This window comes from Scyliorhinus canicula, unplaced genomic scaffold (assembly GCF_902713615.1).
Source record: "Scyliorhinus canicula unplaced genomic scaffold, sScyCan1.1, whole genome shotgun sequence".
Lineage (NCBI taxonomy): Eukaryota > Metazoa > Chordata > Chondrichthyes > Carcharhiniformes > Scyliorhinidae > Scyliorhinus > Scyliorhinus canicula.
Genome location: NW_024055947.1, coordinates 104359 through 128086, shown reverse-complemented (window position 1 = coordinate 128086; position 23728 = coordinate 104359). Strand labels below are relative to the sequence as shown.

Below are 23728 nucleotides of genomic sequence, written 5' to 3'. Positions count from 1 at the left end.
GATCCTAGTTTGTATGTGAAAGGTACAGGAGATATGAGGTGATATGAGATATATGTTTTTACACAGCGAGCGGCAATGACCTGAAACTTGCTGCCGATCAGGGAGTTTGAAAACAGACACAATGAATGATTTGATTTGTAAAGGAAATTGGATTTGAGGGAAATAAACCTGCAAGAATAAAGGGATAGAGCAGGAGAATGGCACTGACTGGATTGCTCCAGTGAGCTAGCATGGATTCAATGGGCCGCATGCCATTCTCTGTGCCATCATGTCTCTGACTCGTTTGTGTCATCTAGTTTTGTAATTTAACCCCAGAGGGTTCAGATATCACTCAGGTAAATCTGTGCTACACTCCCTCCGAGGCCATTCTATCCTTCCTCAGGCTTGTTGCCTGGAACTGAACACAGTTCTCCAGGTTTGGTCTAACCAGGGTTTGTGAATCTCGGGGCTTTTCCAGTCACACTGAGACCTGAAATCTTCCCTCACAGACAGAACAGACAAACCTTTTACCTTCCACACCCAGATGCTGCTGAAATTCAGTTTCTAATGAATCGAGTGACTCTGTCAGATCACGATGTGACGTTTGGTTTGCGTTTCCCGTCTGTTAAACCTCCTCTTCCAGTATCCTATAAATTTACAGAAACCTCACTGTCAGTTTAGGATAGAAATTCACAACATTCTCTCCTCGCCAACTTTGATTAAATGTATTCCTGGAGGTTTGATCACATGACCTGTCCCCATCCTCCAGCCATTAATCGGTCAACACATCCATCCTTGTGACACACTGCCTTCCTCGGCCAATTGGGAAGCAAAAGGACTCATTACCTTACAGGACAGTGATTGACTGTCAGCCAATCAACCTTTATCCCATTTTCAATATCTGAAGAGAAATATTCAAAAATCTTCTTTACTGTCCCAATGATTTTCTCGACACCCAGGTATGAATCTCACCAAGGCAGAAGGTAAAATTTGATTTCATTCAAAGTTTACTGATGACAATGGAACCATTGTCGATTGTTGCAAAGACCCATCAGGTTCACTCCTGTCCTTCAGTGAAGGAAATCTTCTATCCACACCTGGTCTGGCCTACATGTGATTCCAGATCCACAGTCAGCTGGTTGACTCTTAAAATGCTCTGAGATGCACTCAGTTCAAGGGCAATTAGGGATGGGCAGTGAATGCTGGCCCAGCCAGCGACACCCACATCCCGGGAATGAACAGAAAAGAAAATCTGCCATCCTTACCTGGTCTGGCCGACATGATTCCAAACCATAGCAATGTGGTTGACTCTTTAAATGCCCTCCGAGATGGCCAAGCCAGCCACTCGGTTTGAGGGAAATTAGGGATGGGCAATAAATGTTGGCCCAGCCAGTGACTCCCACAAATGAATAAAATACAATCCTGGAGACTCCAGTCAGTCAATCCGGGCTAATTGGCATCCGGTCCAGACTCGCAGCGCATAATAATAATAATAATCATGTATTGTCACAAGTAGGCTTCAATGAAGTTACTGTGCAAAGCCCCTAGTCACCACATTCCAGCACCTGTTCAGGGAGGCTGGTACGGGAATTGAACACGCGCTGCTGGCTCTGTTCACATTACAAGCCAGCTGTCTTAGCCCACTGTGCTAAACCAGCCCCTTCCCTGCGGCGCATTGTCCTCTGTAAAGATGGCGGCTGGTAACCCGGGTCTGTTACCGCTCAGCTCTCACTCTGTTCAGTGCCGTCTCAGAAATTTTTTTTTAAACCATTAACATTTTATTCGGGGGTTGAAGCCTCCCGGCTCACTCTGCAGCTTCTATTGCTCCCCGGCAATTGATTCTTGGAGGAGACTTCAATTGTGTTCTGGGCCCTAAATGGACTGGTCCAAGCTGATTCAACCACAACAAAAACATGAAAAAGGAATGAAACCAGACGGACCACCCAGCATCGACCCAGGCACCAGAAACAACAACGGCAAACCCAGCAAAAGATTTTTAGAAACTGTTTCCATCAGTAGATTGTATAAGGATTACGGGACACAGATTTAAGATTGTGAACAAGAGCTACAGGGGAGATAGGAGGTAGACATTTTATACAGTGAGTGATAATGATCTGAACTCAATGCTTACACACAAAGGTTGATAATCTCCAGGTCCCGGTAACTCAAACAGTGGTGTTAGAATTTGATGTGAGGATTGGTTGTGAGTTTCCTGTCTGCGAATCTCTTTCTAAGCCCCTGTGAAAGAAGTTTACAAAGGCATCACTGTCAGTCCAGAAATAAAATTCAGGAAAGATAAATATTTCTCCCGGTTTGAATTTGCTGTGTGTAAATCCTCACCTACTAATCCCCTGTAAAAGGAGTTTACAAAATTAATCACTGTTAGTCCAGGATAGAAATTTACAACATTCTCCCCTCCTGCTTATGGGTCCAGGATGACCGCTCATACCCCCCGCTGCGCACTGACCCTCGTTATCATCAGCAGTCCCTCGATTTGTGGGTGACGTCTACTACTCAGGGTTGTGAATTTCTATCCTGGGTCTTCATGTGACTGAACAGAGCCGCAGAGCTTTGGACACATGGGACAGGATTTCTCATAAGACAATGGAATCTGGAGAGCAGGATTGGCTTCCTTTTCTTTCCATCTCTGCCACCGTTTTGCATCATCAATAAGACATTGGGACTCAGAGACTAATCCAGTTTGATGGACAAGTTGTCTCCATTCTGAACAATGGGGAACAAGCTCCTCCCACTCATTGAAACATCGCCCCGACAAAGATGAGAAACGCGCATGCGCCCTGATGCACATCTAAGAAAGATGGCGCCCGTTAACCCGAACTGAAATGAGGAGCTGCAGCTCCGCTCTGTACAAAGGGGGTCCTGGAAACTGTTTTCCGAGGATTGCAGCTTACAACAGCTTGACACAACGTTTCCGCCCACCCCCGCGATCTCTCGCTGCCTCCATATTGTTAAACGCCTGTTAACAATTTCGAATCTGAACAACACGTTCGTCTCCTTCGCCAATACCCACACTGCGCATGCGGGCAGCGGGCCCCGCACCACATTCATTCCGATTGGTTGGACGACCAGCCGCTCCCGGTCGGGCCTCTACTCCCGCCCCTCATCTTCCTATTGGTCGAGAGCTGCCGTCAATCACCCGGGCATTGTGACGCTTCCAGATGGTGAGAGCGGCCACAGGCTCAGGCTGACTCGCTGATTGTCCAATAATAACAGTGAGAGTCTCAGTGGGACAATCAGACAATAATAGTGGAGATGGGGCCCAGAGGAGAAACAGCAAAGGATTCACTCACTTTGAGAGTAAAAAAGACAGTGTCTGTTGCCATAATCAGAGTCAGGCTGCAGTGTGTGAGTGAACACATCTTTGGATCCAGTGTAGAATCATAGAATCCCTACAGTTCTGAAGGAGTCCATTTGGCCCAGTGAATCTACCTCTGAAAGATCACCCTCCCTTGGCCAATCCCCCACCCTAACCCCGTAACCCCACCCAGGGATAATTTAGCACAGCTTTGGACTGTGGAAGGAAATCTTCGCAGCCACGGGAAGAATGTGTAAACTCCACATAGACACTGACCCAAGGTCGGAATCAAAGCCAGGTACCTGGTGCTTATGGCAACAGTGCTAACTACTGAGCCACCCCCGTAATTCTGTCATGATTAGACAATAACCTACCTGTTATTCCAATTCTAGTGAACGCTCCTCTGTCACTATTATTATTAGACAATAATAGGAAGGCAAGATGCAAGGTAAATAGAACAAAGGAAACAAACTTAGGGAAAAAGCAAAAGGGCCGCTCCAGTTTGAGGCATTGCCCGAACATTTCCTTTGTTCTATTTTGCTGGTGGACCTCAAAAGAGTGGCCAATCCACCTAGCCTGCACATCTTTGAGTTGTACGGGTGAGACCCACGGAGACACGGGAGAATATGCAAAGCCACATGGCAGTGACCCGGGGCCAGGATCGAACTGGGTCCTCAGCACCATGAGGCAGCAGTGAAAATGAAAAAATGAAAATCGCTTATTGTCACAAGTAGACTTCAAATGAAGTTACTGTGAAAAGCCCCTAGTCGACACATTCCGGCGCCTGTTCGGGGAGGCTGTTACGGGAATCGAACTGTGCTGCTGGCTTGTCTTGGTCTGCTTTCAAAGCCAGCGATTAGCCTTGTGAGCTAAACAGCTAACAATTGCCACCATGCCACCTTTTGTCATAATGTTTCCATTCCTATTTTATCACACCTCCCAGTGACACTCATTGTAACACAGATACTTCAAAATATTATTGCTACCTTGCATCTCGCCCTCCTGTTAGTGTCTAATTATAAGAGTAACAGAGTAACACACACCAGAATTGCAATATCAGATACGTTGTTGTCTAATAATAATAGTGACAGAATAACGTACACCAGAATTGGAATAACAGGTAGGTTATTGTCTAATAATAACGAAAATAGAGTAACACACACCAGAATTGTGATAACAGGCAGGTTATTGTCTAATTGTGACAGAGTTTCGGGGGTGGTTCGGCAGTTAGCACTGTTGCCTCAAGAACCAGGTACCTGGGTTCGATTAAGACCTTGAACATAGAACAGTACAGCACAGCACAGAACAGGCCCTTTGGCCCTCGATGTTGTGCCGAGCTTTGTCCGAAACCAAGATCAAGCTATCCGACTCCCTGTAATTGTGGTGTGCTCCATGTGCCTATCCAATAACCGCTTGAAAGTTCCTAAAGTGTCCGACTCCACTATCTCAGCAGGCAGTCCATTCCACACCCTATCCACTCTCTGAGTAACCACTCTCACCAGTGTCATGTACAGTTGCAGCATGACACCACAGCTCTTGAATTCAAGCCCCCCTTCGTAAACGCTGACACACTATAGGCCTTCTTCACGGCTCTATCCACGTGAGTGGCAACCTTCAGAGATCTGTGGACATGAACCCCAAGATCACTCTGTTCCTCCACATTCATCAGAACCCTGCCATTGACCCTGTAATATGCCGTGCAGTAGCATTGTGGTTAGGATAATTGCTTTGCAGCTCCTGGGTCCCAGGTTCGATTCTGGCTTGGGTCACTGTCTGTGTGGAGTTTGCATATCTTCCCTGTGTGTGTGTAGGGTTTCCTCTGGGTGCTCCGGTTTCCTCCCACAGTCCAAACAAGTGCAAGTTAGGTGGATTGGCCATGATAAATGCCCCTACTGTCCAAATTGCACTTAGTGTTTGGTGGGGTTACTGGATTATGGGGATAGGGCGGAGGTGTTGACCTTGGGTAGGGTGGACTTTCCAAGAGCCGATGTAGACTTGCTGGGCCAAATGGCCTCCTTCTGCACTGTAAATTCTATGAAACTTCATCTGCCATTTTTCAGCCCAGCTCTGCATCCTGTCAATGTCTCTTTGCAGCCTACAACAGCCCTCCACCTCATCCACTACTCCACCAATCTTGGCATCATCAGCAAATTTACTGACCCACCCTTCAACCCCCTCCTCCAAGTCATTGATAAAAATCACAAATAGCAGAGGACCAGCACTGATCCTGTGGCACACCGCTGGTAACTGGTCTCCAGTCAGAGTGGGCCAATGTAAATCAATCCCGCCGTCAGCATCGCAAACCATTCACAATGTCTAACCTGGAGTAAAGGGCCTGTCCTGGATTTAAACCCACGACCGCTCCCATGGGTATTGATTGAAATTAAAATTCAATTTAAAATCCCTAAATCCATACCTTGGGACCAAAGTGCACACATTTAAGACCGAGCTTAAGCAAAATATAACACGTGAAAGGTCCCCAGCCCGAAACCGGCAGAAACATCTCGTACTTCTAGTTTAGTCTGTTGCTGAATATTACCTCAATCTCGTAACTGGTCTTCATCGATGAGGAATACCAGAAGCCATGCACCGTTATGGGCTAGTGATGCTATGGGCCAGTGACGCTATGGGCCAGTGACGCAATGGATAACGCGTCTGACTACGAATCAGGAGATTCCAGGTTCGACTCCTGGCTGGCTCGCAGTTCCTAGTTTTGGCGTCCCCTTTAGTTCAGTGGGTTGGACAGCTGGTTCCCGATGCAGAGCAAAGTGAGCAGGGCATCATCAATTCTCGTTTCAGCTGTGGTTACTTATGAAAGCCCTGCCTTCTAAATTTAACTTCCACTTCAAGCAAAACACAACTTATCTTCAGGTCAGTAAAGTTCGATATCTGATGGTTTTATCAGCTGAGACATCCGTTTTAAAGGAACGGCTGTCTTCTTGAAATAAGTGACATGGCCTCTCAGCGGAACCATTAGAAGCTGCAGCAACACAGTGAGGTTAAACATTACACACGTCCACTGATTGCGGAACTCCCAGCGATTTCTGTAGTGTAGTGGTTATCACATTCCCCGAACACGCGAAAGGTCCCATGGTGGATACCGGGTAGACACATCAACTGCTTCTCATGTTGAGTGAGGAAAGTTTGCACAATGCACTTGTGTTCCCCCATCTCGTGAAGCACAAATTTCAAACCGAGCCGATGCTAAGCATAACTTATATTAAGTTCGACATCTCATGGTTTTATATGTTGAGACATCTGTTTTTTTGAAAGAAAAAGCTGTTGTCTTGTAATAAGTGACCAGGTCTCTCAGCCTCACCATTAGAATCTGCAGCACGGTGAGGTGGTACATTTCGCACGTCCATTGATAGCCAGCGGTTTCTGTAGTGTAGTGGTTATCACATTCGCTTCACATGCGAAAGGTCCCCGTTTCGAAACCAGGCAAAAACATCAAACATTTAGCAATTCCTGGAGGAACGTTTGCACAAAATACGTCTGATCCTTAATATTGCCGGAGTCTCGGATGATGGAGGAAAATGAGATTTCGCCTCACGTGAGCCACTAAAATTAAGTCACAAGTACTAAATTTTCGACAGGCAATGAGAGGAAAAGGATCTTCCAATTTTGGCTCATTTCGGTATTAGCAGCAAGTTCATCCACAACAGAGTTTCATCGATTTCCAAATGCAGATGAACATATTTAATTCCCATCCCAAACATAAATGAACGACAAATGCAACTTACTGCGGATGCTTCAATCGGAAACAAGAACACTGGACAATCTCAGCAGGTCTGATAGCCTCTGGGGAGCGAGGTAGCAGCTGATGTTTCCAGTCAAGTTGACTCTTTGTCAAAGGTGGAGAACGGGAAATAGGGTTAGACTCAGACTATTGTGGCTGGGGCGGGGGTGGCGGGCCCTATTGGGCCTCGATAGAGTGTCAGCAATAGATGGGGGTGTGGGGTGGGGGTGTGGGGTGTGGGGTGGGGGTGGGGGTGGGGGGGTGTGGGGTGGGGGTGGGGGGGGCAATGCTGAGGGTAAAACATATCAATGGATGGGGGGGGCAATGCTGAGGGTAAAGCATATCAATGGATGGAATGAAAATAAGGTGATGGAAATGAACAGGTGGTGGAGGGGGAGGAGAGAGTTCACAGTCTGAAATTGTTGAACTGATAAAATAAAACGGACAGAGAGCTGTCTGAGTCCACCAGAATGAGTCAATAGATATGTGAATGTCCACACATCGACAAGCTTTGCCAAAATTTCTCGATTTTCTCGGGAACGCCTTGGTTCCATGCAGTGTGAGCTCAGCTTCTCAAAGCAAACACAATGTGAATGAATCCCGCCGTCTAAGCCGCAAAGAAATGAAGAAAACATGTTGCTTGACCAACGGAAAACGTCATCAAAGGGCTCGTCCGGGATTTGAACCCGGGACCTCTCGCAAATTCCGACAGCAAGACACCCAAAGCGAGAATCATACCCCTAGACCAACGAGCCCCGCGAAAGGAGCAGAAGCATACTGTCATTGCCATCGAAAATCAATCTAACATATGGGGAGAACGCCGAAATTACTGCAACAACTCAGGGAGTCAGGCGGCATTCATCGACAGGACAACAAAGCTCGTCTTTCACCGTCACCTTTTGTCACCACACGAGGTCAGTTCAGTTCATAAGAAGGTCATCCAGAAGTCTGGTAACGGCGGGGAAGAAACGGTTTTTGAATCCAGCTTGTAGACCTGCTGCTGCGGCTGCATTAACTTGTGTTACTTCCTGTAACCGCTACATCACATCGTTAAGTATTATTTTCATTTCTTTCTCAACATCGTTCATTTACAAAAAGGTACAAATGCTCCAAACACTTCTTTTCATTCTGTCTAGAATGTATTTAATGTGAATGGAATGGAACAGAACTTTCCCAATGCAGCTTTATACTTATACTTTCGGCTTTATACTTATTTCAATATTTTCAAATTACAACAATCTGCAGGTTTATGTCCCAATCTGTACCCAGTTCCATTCACAGTGTCACACTGCGACAGTGATTTTGTACCAGACTCCCTCTAGTTGCTGTCTCTCAGTCCGCAGTACTACACCGCGCTGTCAAACAGCAGCAGTTCCCGGATGTTGAAATTACCCTCACTCCTCGAACTGTCCAAAGATGCAGAAAATCGACTCCCCACACCCACTGCTCTGGAAAATATCTCCGTAATTAGGAATGTAGATCAAGAATATGAGGGCTTCGTCCCGGTCCTGACGGTACAATTGCAAATAATATGTACCAGCGGTGGTCGAATAGCTGAAATCAAGTTATCGATTCTCCTTCAAACTTTGTCGCTGTAACCGGTTCATGTGAAACCGAATCTGCACCGATAACACCTGCAAAAAATAGAAATCCGAGCTTAAACTTTGTATTACTTTGTTAGAAATCATGCAATCACGGAATTGTATATATTACAGTTAAGGGTGGATCACAATGTAAGTATCGCGAGCTGTCTGGAAATTGTGCCCCTTGGGAACTTACCAGTTAAGTGAGTTGCAGCTGTGATGAAAATGTAAAAGGTGATACACAACATGTTCAGAGATGGTAGTGGATTTGAACTCAGTGAGTTGCAGCTGAATTGTTGCAGTCCAGAGTTCAGAAGATGTGAGTAATATCCGGCCTCACTACCGATTGGTTCATTCCCGACAGAGCCAGCAGGAGACACCCAATCAGCTCAAAGCTCCTGTGTCCTACATTTCATCCAATTAGATCCGTTTCTTTGTTACGTCAGAGCGAGGAGCCCGGAACCACTTGCACCTGTTTTCAGAACAATGAACTGAACACAAGAACATCAGATGATGAGGAGCAGGATCTGCAGTGGACGATTTGCCCCTTCACATGGGGGTGCTCTGCAATTGTACAGATCATAGTTGTTCGACCTGAAATCTACTTTCCTGCACCACCTTCATGTCCCTTATTTATGGGCAGCACGGTAGCATGGTGGTTAGCATAAATGCTTCACGGCTCCAGGGTCCCAGGTTCGATTCCCGGCTGGGTCACTGTCTGTGTGGAGTCTGCACGTCCTCCCCGTGTGTGCGTGGGTTTCCTCCGGGTGCTCCGGTTTCCTCCCACAGTCCAAAGATGTGCGGGTTAGGTGGATTGGCTATGCTAAATTGCCCGTAGTGTCCTAAAACGTAAGGTTAATGGGGGGATTGTTGGGTTACGGGTATAGGGTGGATACGTGGGTTTGAGTAGGGTGATCATTGTTCGGCACAACATTGAGGGCCGAAGGGTCTGTTCTGTGCTGTGCTGTAATGTTCTATTTCCCCGCATATCCCCAAATCCAATATATGTCTCGAAACAACTAAACGACGAACAAATGTCGCTCTCTGACACAGAGAGGGCGTGAAAGCGAATGTTAGTCCTGATACTGAGCGTATCTTTGAGACAGGGCACAGATGGATGCTATTTAGTGTTGTCATGACGATGGCATTTGGAGAGCTGCTCGCAAAACACAGAAACTACTATAAAAATGGATTTAGCAGACAATGATACACGTTCAGCACTACAGAAAGAAATAATTAGGGCTAGCTGCTCTTTATGATATTGCTTTGTTTACATAAATAGTTCACAATCCAGGTGAAAGATCTAATTCAGTGAATCGAGGTGAGAGTGCTTTACCGGTTTTTGTACGGGTTGAGAGTCCCTCTGTAACAGTGTGGGGCTCAGCACACAGAGATACACGGCAGAGTCAGAGACACGGACCCCGGTGATATTTAAAGGAATCGTTTTCTTATCCTTGTCTAAATCAGCAGAAAACCGGTCAGGGAAATCTGAAGACCTTTCTCCCTTCCCCGCGCTATATTTCTTTAGTAGATATCTCGGAGCTTCCCCTGGATACTGGATGTACCAGAAGAGATTCTGGTCAGTATATTTTGCTTTGTAACTGCAGTTCAATATTGCTGTCTGTCCTTCCTGAACCGGTAATTCAGGCGGCTCCTGGGAAACCGAATCTTGGCCACTGGTTCCTGTAACAACATATAGAATGTGTCATAAATTTGTGAGTAAATATAACCCATGAAACACAGGAGGAGGATTTGAGCTCAGACTCACCGGGCAGCAAGACCATTATTATCAGTAAAGCACACAGGGAGCACATGGTTCCTGATTGAGCAGTAAAAAGTGACACTGTTTTAAATATGTTCATGCTTCTAGTCTCATATCAAAGTGCAAACCCAGATCAGTGGCAAAGAGTAAACGTAGATCAATTCATGGGAAATTGAGGGACGTTTGTCAGTACTACGATTGCCTGGTTTATCAGCTCTGACGTCAGCTGAGGGCCAATCACTGTTAGTTGAGCGTTTATTAATGCGGGTTCTCTCCAATCACATTCCACCCCTGGCTGTGTCTTTCTCGCTCCCTTCCTCACATTGTCGTCATTCTGTCTCTTTCTCGGTTAAAATCGCTTTCCTTCGACCTCAACTTTCACATCTTTCCTCAGGTAGATATTCCTCCCCACAAAATATGAAAGATAAAATAAATATTTTAAAATCAGCCTCACACACAGATGTTAACGAGGCCATTCAGTGCACGAACATAATTAATAATTACTGTTTTAAAGGTACCCGGGATAAATAGTCATCCAATTCTAGACCAAGATGCGCTTCCATTGGGGTCTCTTGTACCGGTAAAGTACTTATTTCAGTCAGTCATCATGTGCACCCCAGGAATTTTAAACAGTGATAACTCTGATATTTGATCACTTTTAAAAAGTGCTGCATGGTAGATTACCACCTGATCAAGAAGTTTCACAAATACAGATTGATGAAATGATTCTCCGAGATCGGCAGGTTTATATAAATGGGATCGGGAAATTATGGAATTTGATTCTGGGGTAATATGACCGCCAAATGTCAAATGGCCCAACAGTGAGAACCATTGACCTCATTGAGGGAAAACCATTCAGATGGAGCTGGATTGTCCCGTTTATTATCTGTACATTTGCTGTGCAATGCAACTCCTTGTGCTTTCTTGTTAGGGAAATGGCGCCAGTTTGTGTATGAGCCCCGCCGGGCCCTCATTCACTGTGGGTCTCAGCGCGCAGTAATACACGGCGCTGTCTGTCATCTTCAAATCTGTCATGGACAAGTGAAAAGTACTTTGTGTCGGGTTGAGTTTCCCGCTGAAGTGTTCAAACCCGGGAGCCGTCTGGTTAAACCCATAACTATCGGCTCTGAGCAGATACTGAGGAGCACGGTGTGGATACTGGCGATACCAGAACAGGCCATAGCTTGCAGCTGAACTCGATACCGAATAACTGCAGGGTATGGCTGAATCTTCACCCTCTTCTGCGTCGACTCGTTGTTCTTCCTGAGACACCGAGTCTCCCTTACTCATCCCTGAAAAGAAAAAGCTGGTTAGAAGGAGAATCATGAGGAGGATGAGCACCCGAAGATGGAAATCAGAACCCATTTGGGAATTGGAGGATTCAGTACAGAAGTTCAATATAACCAACCTATCATCAGGACAATAACCAGAGACAGGCAGAGTATCAGCCCCATGGTTCCAATCTGAACTCCAGAAACAGACAGTTGCACTGACTGGACCAGCCCTGTAATAGGCGGAGATAAAACAATTAGCGAGATGTTATGAGGTCGAATTCGATTTCTTCGCTCCGCCCACCTTCACGTCTTAAAGCGGTCGCTTCCTCTGGAACGGGGTGGTTATGTTGGATACGTGACCAGAGAGCGCCCTCCTGTGGACAGCACAACCGCCTATTGGAAACACACACGGCCACGTGCAACGACATGTACGAAAACATCCATCCAGATATGCACAGACACTGCAATAAATTCCAACATTCGTTGACATGATTTTTGAGTGCACATTAGTCTGAGTTGCTAATGGTGAAAGTAAGTGAATATGTCCATCTCCCAGCAGCCTCGTTTACACCACAGAATCAGCACAAACATAGACACAGAGACAGTAAAAATAGTGATCGACTCACAAACTGATCTCTCAAACAGACACACAGACACCCATTAAAGTAAACAAGGAACCAGATTAACACAGCTATAGAAACATAAACGAGAAATTCCGTCAGAGACACTTTCAAAAACCTTGGACTTGTCCGAGCGAGCTTTCTGGGATGGAAATCCCCGAGGTTGTGTCAGTGCGGTAATATCATGTTGGATATTCATTGCGATCAAACTGTACATGTTTGCAGCATGAACATCCCGGAATGTATTTCCCATTAACCGTGAGGGTCGATTTATAAAAACGACCAGCCTTTGTATTAAGTCATAAATTGTATTAAGTTAGGGTTGGTTCACCCAGTCTCTCCATTAGTCCACCCGTCCGACGAGTTCTTAAAAAAGATAAAATGCTATCAGCTTTAATATTAATTCCATCTGTCTGTCTATCTACGTATCTATCTATCGAGCAATCGATTGATATATCAATCTAATATATCGACGCAACCACCAACCTTTTCTGCCCCGGTGTTTATCCATGTCAAATGTTTAAATATTCAGGAGGAACAACGTTTATGTTGAAACCCGATCAAGCCCCTCGTCCGGAGCCTCAGCCACAGGCTCCAGCTGGTGTGTAACCTGTAACCAGATCCCAGCAGGATTAAAACAAGCTGACAAGCGGCAGTAGCTCCTTGTACAGTGAAAGCTGCTCCCGGACCGTCAGCAGATACAGGACCGAAGAAGACCCTCAAGTTCTTCGCCATAAATATGAAGCTTATGAGGTAATCACGATTTTCAGTCAAATATATTCAATCCCTCCCATCTCTCTCTGTACCCCGAAGCCCGCCCTTGCATAGAAATTTAGGAAAGATACAGAGGCGTTTGTGGGAACGAAGTGAAGCAACAAGAGGGGATGACGATGTGGGGGGTGGGGGGGGAATGTTATGGAGGGTAGTGGAGAGGGTCCGAGAGGGAAGGTGGACAAGGCTGTGTCATGGGGACAGGTGCGGGGTGGGGATTCCAGAGAGGATCCAGTCCGGGGCGGGGGGGGGGGGGGGGGGGGTCCTAGAGGCCCCGAGGAAGTTACTGAAGAGTGGGGGAGATCACCCACACCAAAACGTGATGGGGTCTGGGGGAAAAGAGTCGAACTGCAGAATCCCTACAGTGCAGAGGGAGACCATTCAGCCTATCGGTTCTGCGCCGACCCTGTGAAAGAGCACCCGAATCTAGACGCACTTCCCTGTCCCCGCCCCGTAAACCCGGGACAAATACGTGGTCCAAAGGAGAGGTGCTGGTGGTGTTCGGGACATAGAGGATCCTGTGGGTGTCTGGGGAAAGGGGTTCCTGTGCGCGCAGGCGTTTGGGGGCAGGTGGGGCACCCTGTGTCTGGGGCTGGGGGGGTCCTGTGCTGTCCTGTGTGTGTGTGTTTGTGGGGGGGGGGGGGTGTCCTGTGTATGGGCCGTGGTGTCCTGTGTGTGGGTGTGTGTCTGCGGGGAGGTGTCCTATGTGTGGGGGAGGTGTCCTGTGTGTGGGTGTCTGGGGGCTGTGTCCTGTGTGAGGGTGCGTGTCTGGGGGAGTTGTCCTGTGTGTGGGTGTTTGGGGGCTGTGTCCTGTGTGGGGGTGCGTGTCAGGGGACGGTGTCCTGTGTGTGGGTGTGTGTCAGGGGGCGGTGTCCTGCGTGTGGGTGTGTGTCTGGGGGAAGTGCCCTGTGTGTGGGTGTGTCTCTGGCAGTCCAGCTCACCTCATTGACCCCCTGTTGTGTTTGTTTTGCAGGCCGGGGGGCAGGAATGTTGAGGTGAGAATGAGATCAGCCACAATCCAATTGAATGCTGAGCAGGCTCGAGGGGCCGAGTGTCCTGTTCCTAGTCTGTATGTAAAAGGTACAGGAGATATGAGGTGATATGAGATCTATGTTTTTACACAGCGACCGGCAACGACCTGAAACCTGCTGCCTATGAGTGAGTTTGAAAATAGACACAATGAATCGTTTGGTTTCAAAAGGAAATTGGACAGACATCTGAGGGAAATAAACCTGCAAGGATACAGGGATAGAGCAGGAGAATGGGACCGACTGGATTGCTCCAGAGAGCTAGCATGGACTCAATGGACCGAATGCCCTTCTTTGTGCCATCATGTCTCTGACTCGTTTGTATAATCTAATTTTGTAATTTAATCCTCAGGTAAATCTGTGCTACACTCCCTCCGAGGCCATTCTATTCTTCCTCAGGTTTGTTGCCCAGAACTGAACACAGTTCTCCAGGTTTGGTCTAACCAGGATTTGTGAATCTCGGGGCTTTTCCAGTCACACTGAGACCTGAAATCTTCCCTCACAGACAGAACAGACAAACCTTTTACCTTCCACACCCAGATGCTGCTGAAATTCTGGTTCTGACTAATCGAGACTCTGTCAGATTGCGATGTGACGTTTGGTTAGCGTTTCACGTCTGTTAAACCTCCACTTCCAGTATCCTGTAAATTTACAGAAACCTCAGTTTAGGATAAAAATTCACAACATTCTCTCCTCGCCAACTTTGATTAAATGTCTTCCTGGAGTTTGATCACATGACCTGCCCCCATCCTCCAGCCATGAATCGATCAACACATCCATCCTTGTGACACACTGCCTTCCTCGGTCAATTGGGAAGCAAAAGGACTCCTTACCTTACAGGACAGTTACTGTCCTGATGATTTTCCAGACATCCAGGTATGAATCTCACCAACACAGGGAGGGGAGTTGGTGTGAACTCGGGCAGGAGGAGCTTCGGAACAGTAAATATAAATAACTTACCTCAGAGTAAAGCTGATTGGCTGGTTGGGAATCTGTTCTAAATTTGAGAAACTGGAGTAATTAACTAAGTAGGGAGTAACTCGGATTTCAGTAACTAGGAGATTAGTAACACGGAGATTGCTGTTTGTATCTATATCAACGATTTGGATGAGAATGTACAAGGCATGGTCAGTAAGTTTGCAGATGACACTAAAATAGGTGGTATTGTCGGCAGTGACAAAGGTTATCAAAAATTGCAGCAGGATCTTGATCAACTGGGGAAGTGGGCCGAGAAATGACAAATGGAGTTCAATACAGATAAGTGTGAGGTGTTGCATTTCAGAAAGTCAAATCAAGGTCGGACTTTCACAGTGAATTGTAGGGCCTTAGGGTGTATCATGGAACAGAGGGATCTTGGAGTTCATGTGCACGGTTCTTTAAAGGTGGAGTCACAGATAGACAGGGCAGCACGGTAGCATAGTGGTTGGCACAGTTGCTTCACAGCTTCAGGGTCCCAGGTTTGATTCCCAGCTGGGTCATTGTCTGTGTGGAGTCTGCACGCTCTCCCCGTGCCTGCATGTGTTCTTTGCTTTCCTCCCACAGTCTAAAGATGTGCGGGATAGGTGGACAGGCCATGCTAAATTACCCTTAGTGTCCAAAAAAAAAGGTTAAGTGGGGTTTACTGGGTTACAGGGATAGGGTAGATAAGTGGGCTTACGTAGGATGCACTTTCTAAGGGCTATCCAGCTCTGGAAGACTCGACGGGCTGAATAGCCTCCATCTGCACTGCAAATTTTCTGAAGAAGGCTTTTGGCATGCTGGCCTTCATCAGTCAGGGCATTGAGTATACAAGTTGGGAAGTTATGTTGCAGTTGTACAGAACGTTGGTGAGGTCGCACCTGGAGTATCGTGTTCAGTTTTGGCTGCGTTGCTATCGGAAACATGTTATTAAACTGGAGAGAGTGCAGAAGGGATTTACAAGGACGTTGCCAGGACTCAAGAGACTGAGTGAAAGGGAGAGATTCGACAGACCAGGACCTTTATCTTTGGAGCGTAGGGGACTGAGGGGTGATCTTATAGAGGTGTATAAGATCATGAGAGGCATGGATAGGGTGAATGCACTCAGTCTTTTTCTCAGGGTTAGGGAATCGAGAACTAAAGGGCATATGTTTAGGTTAAGGCGGAAAAGAATTAAGGGGAATCTGAGGAGCAATGGTTTTACACAGAGGATAGTACAGAATGAGCTGGCGGAGGAAGGAGTTGAGGCAGGGCCATTGCCAACACTGAAAAGGCATTTGGACAGATACATGGATAGGAAAGGTTCAGAGGGATATGGGCCAAATACAGGCCAATGGGATTGACTCAGATGAGCTTTTTGGTTGGCATGGACCAGTTTGGGCTGAAGGGCCCGTCTCCATACCATAGATTCTATGAACCCCAAGTCTCTTTGGACACCCACTGTACTGAACCTGTTTCCATTTAGAAAGTACTCAGTTCTATCCTTTTTCAGTTCAAAACAGATAACCTCACACTTGTGTATAATGCCACAATCTTGCCCATTCACCTTGTCTGTCAGTCAATATCTTCTTGCAATTTAATGCAATCATCTATGCAGTCTATGATGGCACCAAACTTTGTATCATCAGCAACTCAGAGGGGCTGGTTTAGCACACTGGGCTAAATCGCTGGCTTTTAAAGCAGACCAAGGCAGGCCAGCAGCACAGTTCAATTCCCGGACCAGCCTCCCCGAACAGGTGCCGGAATGTGGGGCTTTTCACAGTAACTTCATTTGAAGCCTACTTGTGACAATAAGCGATTTTCATTTCATTTCATTCACAGTGCAAAAGAGGCCCTTCCGTCCATCAAATTTGCACCGACACGTGATAAACGTGACCCACCTACCAAATCCCATTTGCCAGCACTTGGCTCATAGCCTTCAATGTTATGACTTCCCTGTCTTCATCCAGGTACTTTTTTTAGAGGATGTGAGGCAACCCGTCTCTGTCACCCTCCGAAGGCTGTACATTCCAGACCGTCACCACCCTCTGGATATAAATATTTTTCCTCAGTACCTGTGTCAATGAATCTAATCCCCACTCTCTGCTGGTTAGCCAATCCTCTATCCGAGCTAATATATCATCTCTCAACCCCGTGGGATTTTACGTTGATTATTACCTTTTGTGTGACACCTTATCAAACATATTCTGGGAGTCCAAATACATCTACAGGACCCCATTATCCACTTGGCTTGTTACATCTTCCAAGAACTGCAAGAAATGAATCAAACACAATCTACCCTTCACAAAACCACACTCACTCTGATGGAGAGAAGTCGGAAGTGACGATCAGTGAGAGTGGAGAATCTTCATTGTTCGGCACTGGGGATTAGTAAACCCCGCCCCCCAACACCGACCTCTCACCTGACACCGACCTCTCACCTGACACCGACCTCTCACCTGACACCGACCTCTCACCTGACACCGACCTCTCACCTGACACCGACCTCTCACCTGACACCGACCTCTCACCTGACACCGACCTCTCACCTGACACCTCACAATGCCCGGCAATGATTGACGGCATCGCGCGACCAATAGTGGAGTCGGCGGGTTCGGGCGTACATGGCGGGAGTGACTGGTCCTCCAAGAAATCGGAGTGAATCAGGGGCGGGACTGAACCGAGTGAAAAGGTTCTTTCTCGGATCCATAATCAGTGACGGTGGGAATGGCGGGTCGGACGGAGAGCTGGATCATGCGGGTTGATAGGCACGCTTCGCAAACATGTTATGTAAACCGAACATCTGACAAAATAAACCACTGATACCTGGGGATTTGAGCAGAGGTTGCAGCTTTGTTACGGAAAAGACTATGCAGCCGCCATCTTTATTTGGTGCTCGCAACGCTACGCATGCGCCCTCGGCATCATTATTTGGCTCACTCGCGGCAGTGCGCACGCGCACCCACCATCTTTATTGGGGCACGAGCAGCAGAGCGCAGGCTCAGTCGCCATCATTGTTGGGGGCAACATTTTTTAAACGTGTCTTCCTGACAGACTGTTTCACTCTGACTTACAAATTCTTATTTATGGGGCAGAATATATGTCGAGGGCAGTGACCATAATTCGAATTTATATTATGACTTGAACAGAATACAACTTTTAAGACTTTCAGAGAAACGTCACAAAATAACAATTGACGCTGAGCCACATGAGGAGATATTAGGTTTTAAGGAGAATCTTAATGGAGGACATTGAGTCAGAGAGTGGGAGAGTTTTAAGGAGGAAATTCCAGAAATTGAGGCCTTGGCAACTCAGTAATGGTTTAGAGATTAAAATCAGGAATTCTCAAGTGGCTGGAATTAAATGAGTGCAGAGATCTCAAAGAGGTGTGTGTGGAGGAGATTACAGTGATCTGGCTGATCACTACCATGGAGGAAAAGAAGAATGAGAAATTAAAACTTTTTTGTGCCTTTTAAAAGGAAACATTTGCAGATCAGTGGGACAGGGGCAGGTATGAGTAAGCACTTGGGTAGCAGAGTTTGGGATGGGATGGAGGGGGTTGTTTAATGTTGGGGTCCGACGGCGAGTGCGTTGGAATAATTTGGTTGAGAGGTAACAGAAGAATGGATGATGGTTTCTGCAGCAGATGAACAGAGACTAAGGTGAAGTAGAGCTATGTTCCTGAGGTGGAAATCGGCAATCTTGGTGATGATGTGGATATGTGGTTAAGAGCTCATCTAGGGGTGAAACATTTGACAGGAATGAAATTGGTAACAAGGGAGTGGAGTTTGTAGAGGGGATGAAAGGGAATGGGTTCAGTCTTCTCAATATTTAAATGGAGGAAAGTTCTGCTCATCCAGCACTGAATGTCGGACAAGGTCAGAGAGTGTGTGGCTTGGAAAGGAACTTGCAGGTGGTGATGTTCACATACATCTGCTGTCCTGCTCCATCCAGGTGGTGGAGGTTAAGTGTTTTGGAGATTCTGTCAAATTGTGATTCAGTTGTTGCTTCATTGCTTCCTGTTACCCTCACTCCGTTCTCTCTCCCTTTCCATCAATCTATTTGATTCCTCTTTCCCACTACTCACTCTCTTTCTCTCTCACTCTGTTTCTCACAAATAATTATCTAGCCCAGAGGGTTGTGGATGATCATAATAATCATTATTTTCACAAATAGGCTTCCATTAACACTGCAGTGAAGTTACTGTGACCATCATTGAATATATTTAAGGCTGAGATGGTGAGATTTTGGTCTCTCAGGAAGTCAAAGGATATAGAAAGCTAACAGGAAAGTAGAATTGAAGACTGAGATCAACGACAATCGTGTTCAATGGCAGAGCAGATTTTACGGGCCGAATGGTCTACTTGTGCTCCTATTTCTTGTGTTCTTGCAGAAGCTCGAATCTTGTGTGGGTTCAGTCCGGGTGGCAGGTTCCCTTCCCTGAAGGACATTAACAAACTGGTTCACTTTTCACAAAAGATTCAACAGTTTTCGCGGTCACTTTTTCCCAGTGCTGGCCCCACAAGTGACCAGGTTCATTCAGCTCAATTTCACAAGCTGCCTTTGTGTTTTGTGGGATCTCTCTCACTCCCTTTTTTCTGTTTTAAATCAATTTCACAGGGTATCAGCAGGGAAGGATGTGCAATTGAAAAACTCCAACCAAACACCACATCAAAATTTGACAGTCGTGTAACTGATCGGAACCTGAATATCATCAGATTTTGAACATGGAAGGAAAAAGCACAGTTCACAGTGGGGAGAAACCGTACACATGTTCTGTGTTGGACGAAGCTTCAGCCGATCATCTGGCCTGTCCATACACAAGCGCAGTCACAGCAGGGAGAAACCATGGGAATGTGGGGACTGAGGCAAGGCATTCAATTACCCATCTGACCTGGCAACCCATCGACGCATTCACAATGGGGAGAAGCCTTTCACCTGCCCCGAGTGTGGGCGTGGATTCACTCAGTCCTACAGCCTGTCGATGCACCAGCGAGTTCACACTGGGGAAAGGCCTTTCACCTGCCCCGAGTGTTGGTGTGGATTCACTCATTCATCCCAACTGCTGACACATCAGCAGATTCACAATGATGAGCGACCTATTAAATGCGGGAAGTGCTTTAAAAGTTCTCGGGATCAGGTGTCCCATCAAAGAGTTCACACTGACGAGAAACTGTTCAGCTGCTCCGACTGTGGGACTGGGTTCAGATGATCGTCTCCAGCGCCGGCTCTAGCGTTGCTGGCGCCCCGGGCAAGTTGAACTTCGGCGCCCTTGGGGGGGCGGACACGCGGGGGGCGGGCGGACACGCGGGGGGCGGGCGGACCCGAGGGCGGGGCGGGGGGGCGGACCCGAGGGTGGGGCGGGGGGGCGGACCCAAGGGCGGGGCGGGGGGGCAGACCCGAGGGCGGGGTGGGGGGGCGGACCCGAGGGGGGCGGGGGGGGGACCGAGCGGGGGGGGGGACCGAGCGGGGGGGGGCGGACCGAGCCGGGGGGCCGCCCTGGGGGCGGGCGGCCACCGCGCATGCGCTGGTTGGCACCGGCCCAACTGCGCATGCGCGGGACCCGAGTCTCTGGCGCCCCCGAGCACGTGGCGCCCCGGGCGACAGCCCGAGTTGCCGGTGCCTTGAGCCGGCCCTGATCGTCTCCACTCACTTTACACCAGCAGCTTCACACTGGGGAGATTGCATTCACCTGCTCCCAGTGTGGAAAGGGATTCATTCACTCAGGCAACCTGCTGAGACACCAGCGGGTTCACACTGAGGAGAGGCCATTCACCTGCTCCCAGTATGGAAAGGGATTCATTCACTCAGGCAACCTGCTGAGACACCAGCGGGTTCACACTGATTAGAGGCCATTCACCTGCTCCCAGTGTGGAAAGGGATTCATTCACTCAGGCAACCTGCTGGGACACCAGCAGATTCACACTGGGGAGAGGCCATTCACCTACTCCCAGTGTGGAAAGGGATTCATTCACTCGGGCAACCTGCTGAGACACCAGCGGGTTCACACTGGGGAGAGGCCATTCACCTGCCGAGAATGGTTCAAGCTGGCACTTGTACTCAGATTCCCCAGTACAGACACCCTTCACTTTAAAAATTACATTTCATTCAGACATAAGAGAAACCATCACCGGTTCCCTCGCTGTCCGCCGCAACCCCCCCCCCCCCCCCCCCCCTCCGCCTCACCGCACACACACACACAAATACCCCGCAGGCCCAGAGAGACAGTGGGAGTCCAAAACATTGTTGTACAGTCTGATTGATATTTCATATGAGCTTTTTTCCGTTCCATAGAATCCCTTCAGTGCAGAACGAGGCCATTCGGCCCATCAAGTCTGCACTGACCCTCCAATACGGCACCCCACTCCTCCACGCTATACCCTGAGACCCACCTAACCTTTGGACACTCAGAGGAAATCTTTTTAAATGGCCAATCCACCTCACCTGCGCTAACCACAGTCTTTGGACTGTGGGAGGAAACCGGGGCACCCGGAAGGAACCCATGCAGACACAGGGAGGAAGTGCAAACTCTACACAGTCACCCAAGGGCGGAATCAAAACCCCCTCCCTCTGATCTCCAGTCAGCATCTGTTCGAATGAAAACAGCCCCAGTTTCTCTAATCCCTCCTGGTAACTAAAGCCTCTCTTCCCTGGGATCATCTCATTGAATCTCTTCTACACCCTCTCCATGGCCTTGACATCCTTCCTGGTGTAAGATCCCCCAAAACCTGATCTAATATTCCAACTGCAGCCGAGCCAATGATTTGTACAGATTTACATGACCTCTGTCCTTTTGTACTCCACACCCAGAATTATAAAACCTTGGATCCCATGTGTTTTTTAAACTCTTTATCAACTTGTCCTCTCATACTTCAACATTTGAGTATCTGAACTACTTTTAGGGTTTTGGAGATATTAACATAACATGGCTGAAATACATTGACATCCAATGTCTGATATAATGTGTGTTATGGGAGAGAGAAGTTTAGTCTCTGTTAGAAACTCAAGCAGGCGCTTCACTGCAGACAGGTCACCGTGGAAACGCTGATAAGACATTCCATTCCACAGAATCCACTTATTGGAAACTCTAATCGGATTGGGGAGAGGACAGAGTTTGTCTGTTATTAACCTCAACATAAACTTAAACCAGAGTGAATAATGGAACAGATTAAATTCTTTTTTTTTTTTAATTTAGAGTACCCAATTATTTTTTCCAATTAAGGGGCAATTTAGCGTGGCCAATTCACCTAATCTGCACATCTTTGGGTTGTGGGGGCGAAACCCACGCAGACACGGGGAGAATGTGCAAACTCCACACGGACAGTGACCCAGGGTCGGGATTCGAACCCGGGTCCTCAGCGCCGTAGGCAGCAATGCTAACCACTGTGCCACCGTGCTGCCCTAAACAGATTAAATTCTAATGTGTAATATTTATAGCTACAGTAATGGAATTAACAGTAATAATAGAATTAACAGGCAGGGTAGTTTAGGGAAAATGAGGAAATTACTGCAGAAACGTAACTGCTGGGAACCAAGAATGTGTCCTTGTAAATCACAGATTAGAGAAATTCCTGCTGTCTTTTCCTGCATGAACTGTGTTCTGTACTGGCCACCAAATTTCAGGAAAGATACATTGCACTTGGTAACAGTCCTGTACAGATTGACCACGATGAAGTGAGGCTGCTGAACTGAGTAAATCTCTTCCCCCACACACGGAGAACATTAACGGTCGCTCCTCCGTGTGAACATGTCGATGAATCTTCAAGTCTGATTAAATCTATTCCACAATCCCCAGATTTCCAAGGTTTCTTCCAGCGTGACTACATATCGTTCAAAAGGTCAGACCATCGGCTAAAACATCATCCACATTCCGAACACGGGAACTGTTTCTCCCACATTGAACAGGGTCTTTGAACAAAGAACAATACAGCACAGGAACAGGCCCTTCAGCCCTCCAAGCCTGTACCGGTCATGATACCAACCTTTGCCAAAACCTTCAGCACTTCCTTGTACCGTATCCCTATACCAATCTTATCCATGTGTTTGTCAAGATGCATTTTGAACGCCGTTCATGTATCTGCTTCCATAACCTCTCCTGGCAATGCGTTCCAGGCACTCACCACCCTCTGCGTAAAAAGAATCTGCCTCGCACATCTCCTCTAAACTTTGCCCCAGGGACCATAAACCTATGCCCCTGGTGACTGACCCCTCCACCCTGCCTGCCCATCCCACTCTATCCATGCCCCTCATAATCTTGTGGACCTCTTTCAAATCACCACTCTTGAATACGATGGGAATAGAGGGATACGGACCCAGAAATTGGAGAAGATTTTAGTTTAGACGGGCAGCATGGTCGGCACTGGCTTGGAGGGCCGAAGGGCCTGTTCCTGTGCTGCACTTTTCTTTGGCTTTGTATCAACAGCTTCATGAGTGACTGAAGAGACTGGATTCTGCTGTTATTGCTGCTGTTAATCACATACAAGATCGATAGTCTTACAATATTTGGTTTATTTCTGCTGATATCAACAACCCCTATAACTGGCTGCAGTTTAATATTCTGGATTTGTCATTGATTTTGGGGCTGCAGTGTCTCTTTTTAAAAACATCTTTCCTCTTTATTCAAGATCTTTCCCAGGAACACACTTGCTATAGCATTGTGAACTTTTAATTTAATCTGAAATAGTTTTTGGTGAAAAATCTATAATTCAGTTTCTGAAACA

General features: G+C 47.3%; 2 long non-coding RNA genes and 2 other non-coding genes across 6 annotated transcripts; 1 reads left to right on the top strand and 3 right to left on the bottom strand.

The window, feature by feature from the left end:
* Positions 1 to 565: 565 nt before the first annotated feature.
* Positions 566 to 3009, bottom strand: LOC119961361. Its single transcript, XR_005459648.1, has 3 exons — positions 2892 to 3009; positions 2111 to 2217; positions 566 to 626 (listed from the first exon to the last, which is right to left on the bottom strand). It is a non-coding gene; the product is annotated as an uncharacterized LOC119961361 (long non-coding RNA).
* A 2914-nt stretch (positions 3010 to 5923) lies between these two features.
* trnar-acg lies at positions 5924 to 5996 on the top strand. The gene has a single exon. It is a non-coding gene; the product is annotated as a tRNA-Arg (tRNA).
* A 1703-nt stretch (positions 5997 to 7699) lies between these two features.
* On the bottom strand, positions 7700 to 7789 carry trnap-ugg. The gene is given in 2 exon segments: positions 7700 to 7735; positions 7754 to 7789. It is a non-coding gene; the product is annotated as a tRNA-Pro (tRNA).
* A 371-nt stretch (positions 7790 to 8160) lies between these two features.
* Positions 8161 to 17935, bottom strand: LOC119961356. 3 transcript variants are annotated; one of them, XR_005459647.1, is made up of 8 exons: positions 17835 to 17935; positions 14600 to 14713; positions 12760 to 12883; positions 11788 to 11883; positions 10386 to 11671; positions 9954 to 10300; positions 8814 to 9108; positions 8161 to 8668 (listed from the first exon to the last, which is right to left on the bottom strand). It is a non-coding gene; the product is annotated as an uncharacterized LOC119961356 (long non-coding RNA). The 3 variants fall into 3 exon arrangements; XR_005459646.1 differs by having other exon boundaries at positions 9954 to 11671; positions 14593 to 14713; XR_005459645.1 differs by having other exon boundaries at positions 9954 to 11671.
* Positions 17936 to 23728: the final 5793 nt, after the last annotated feature.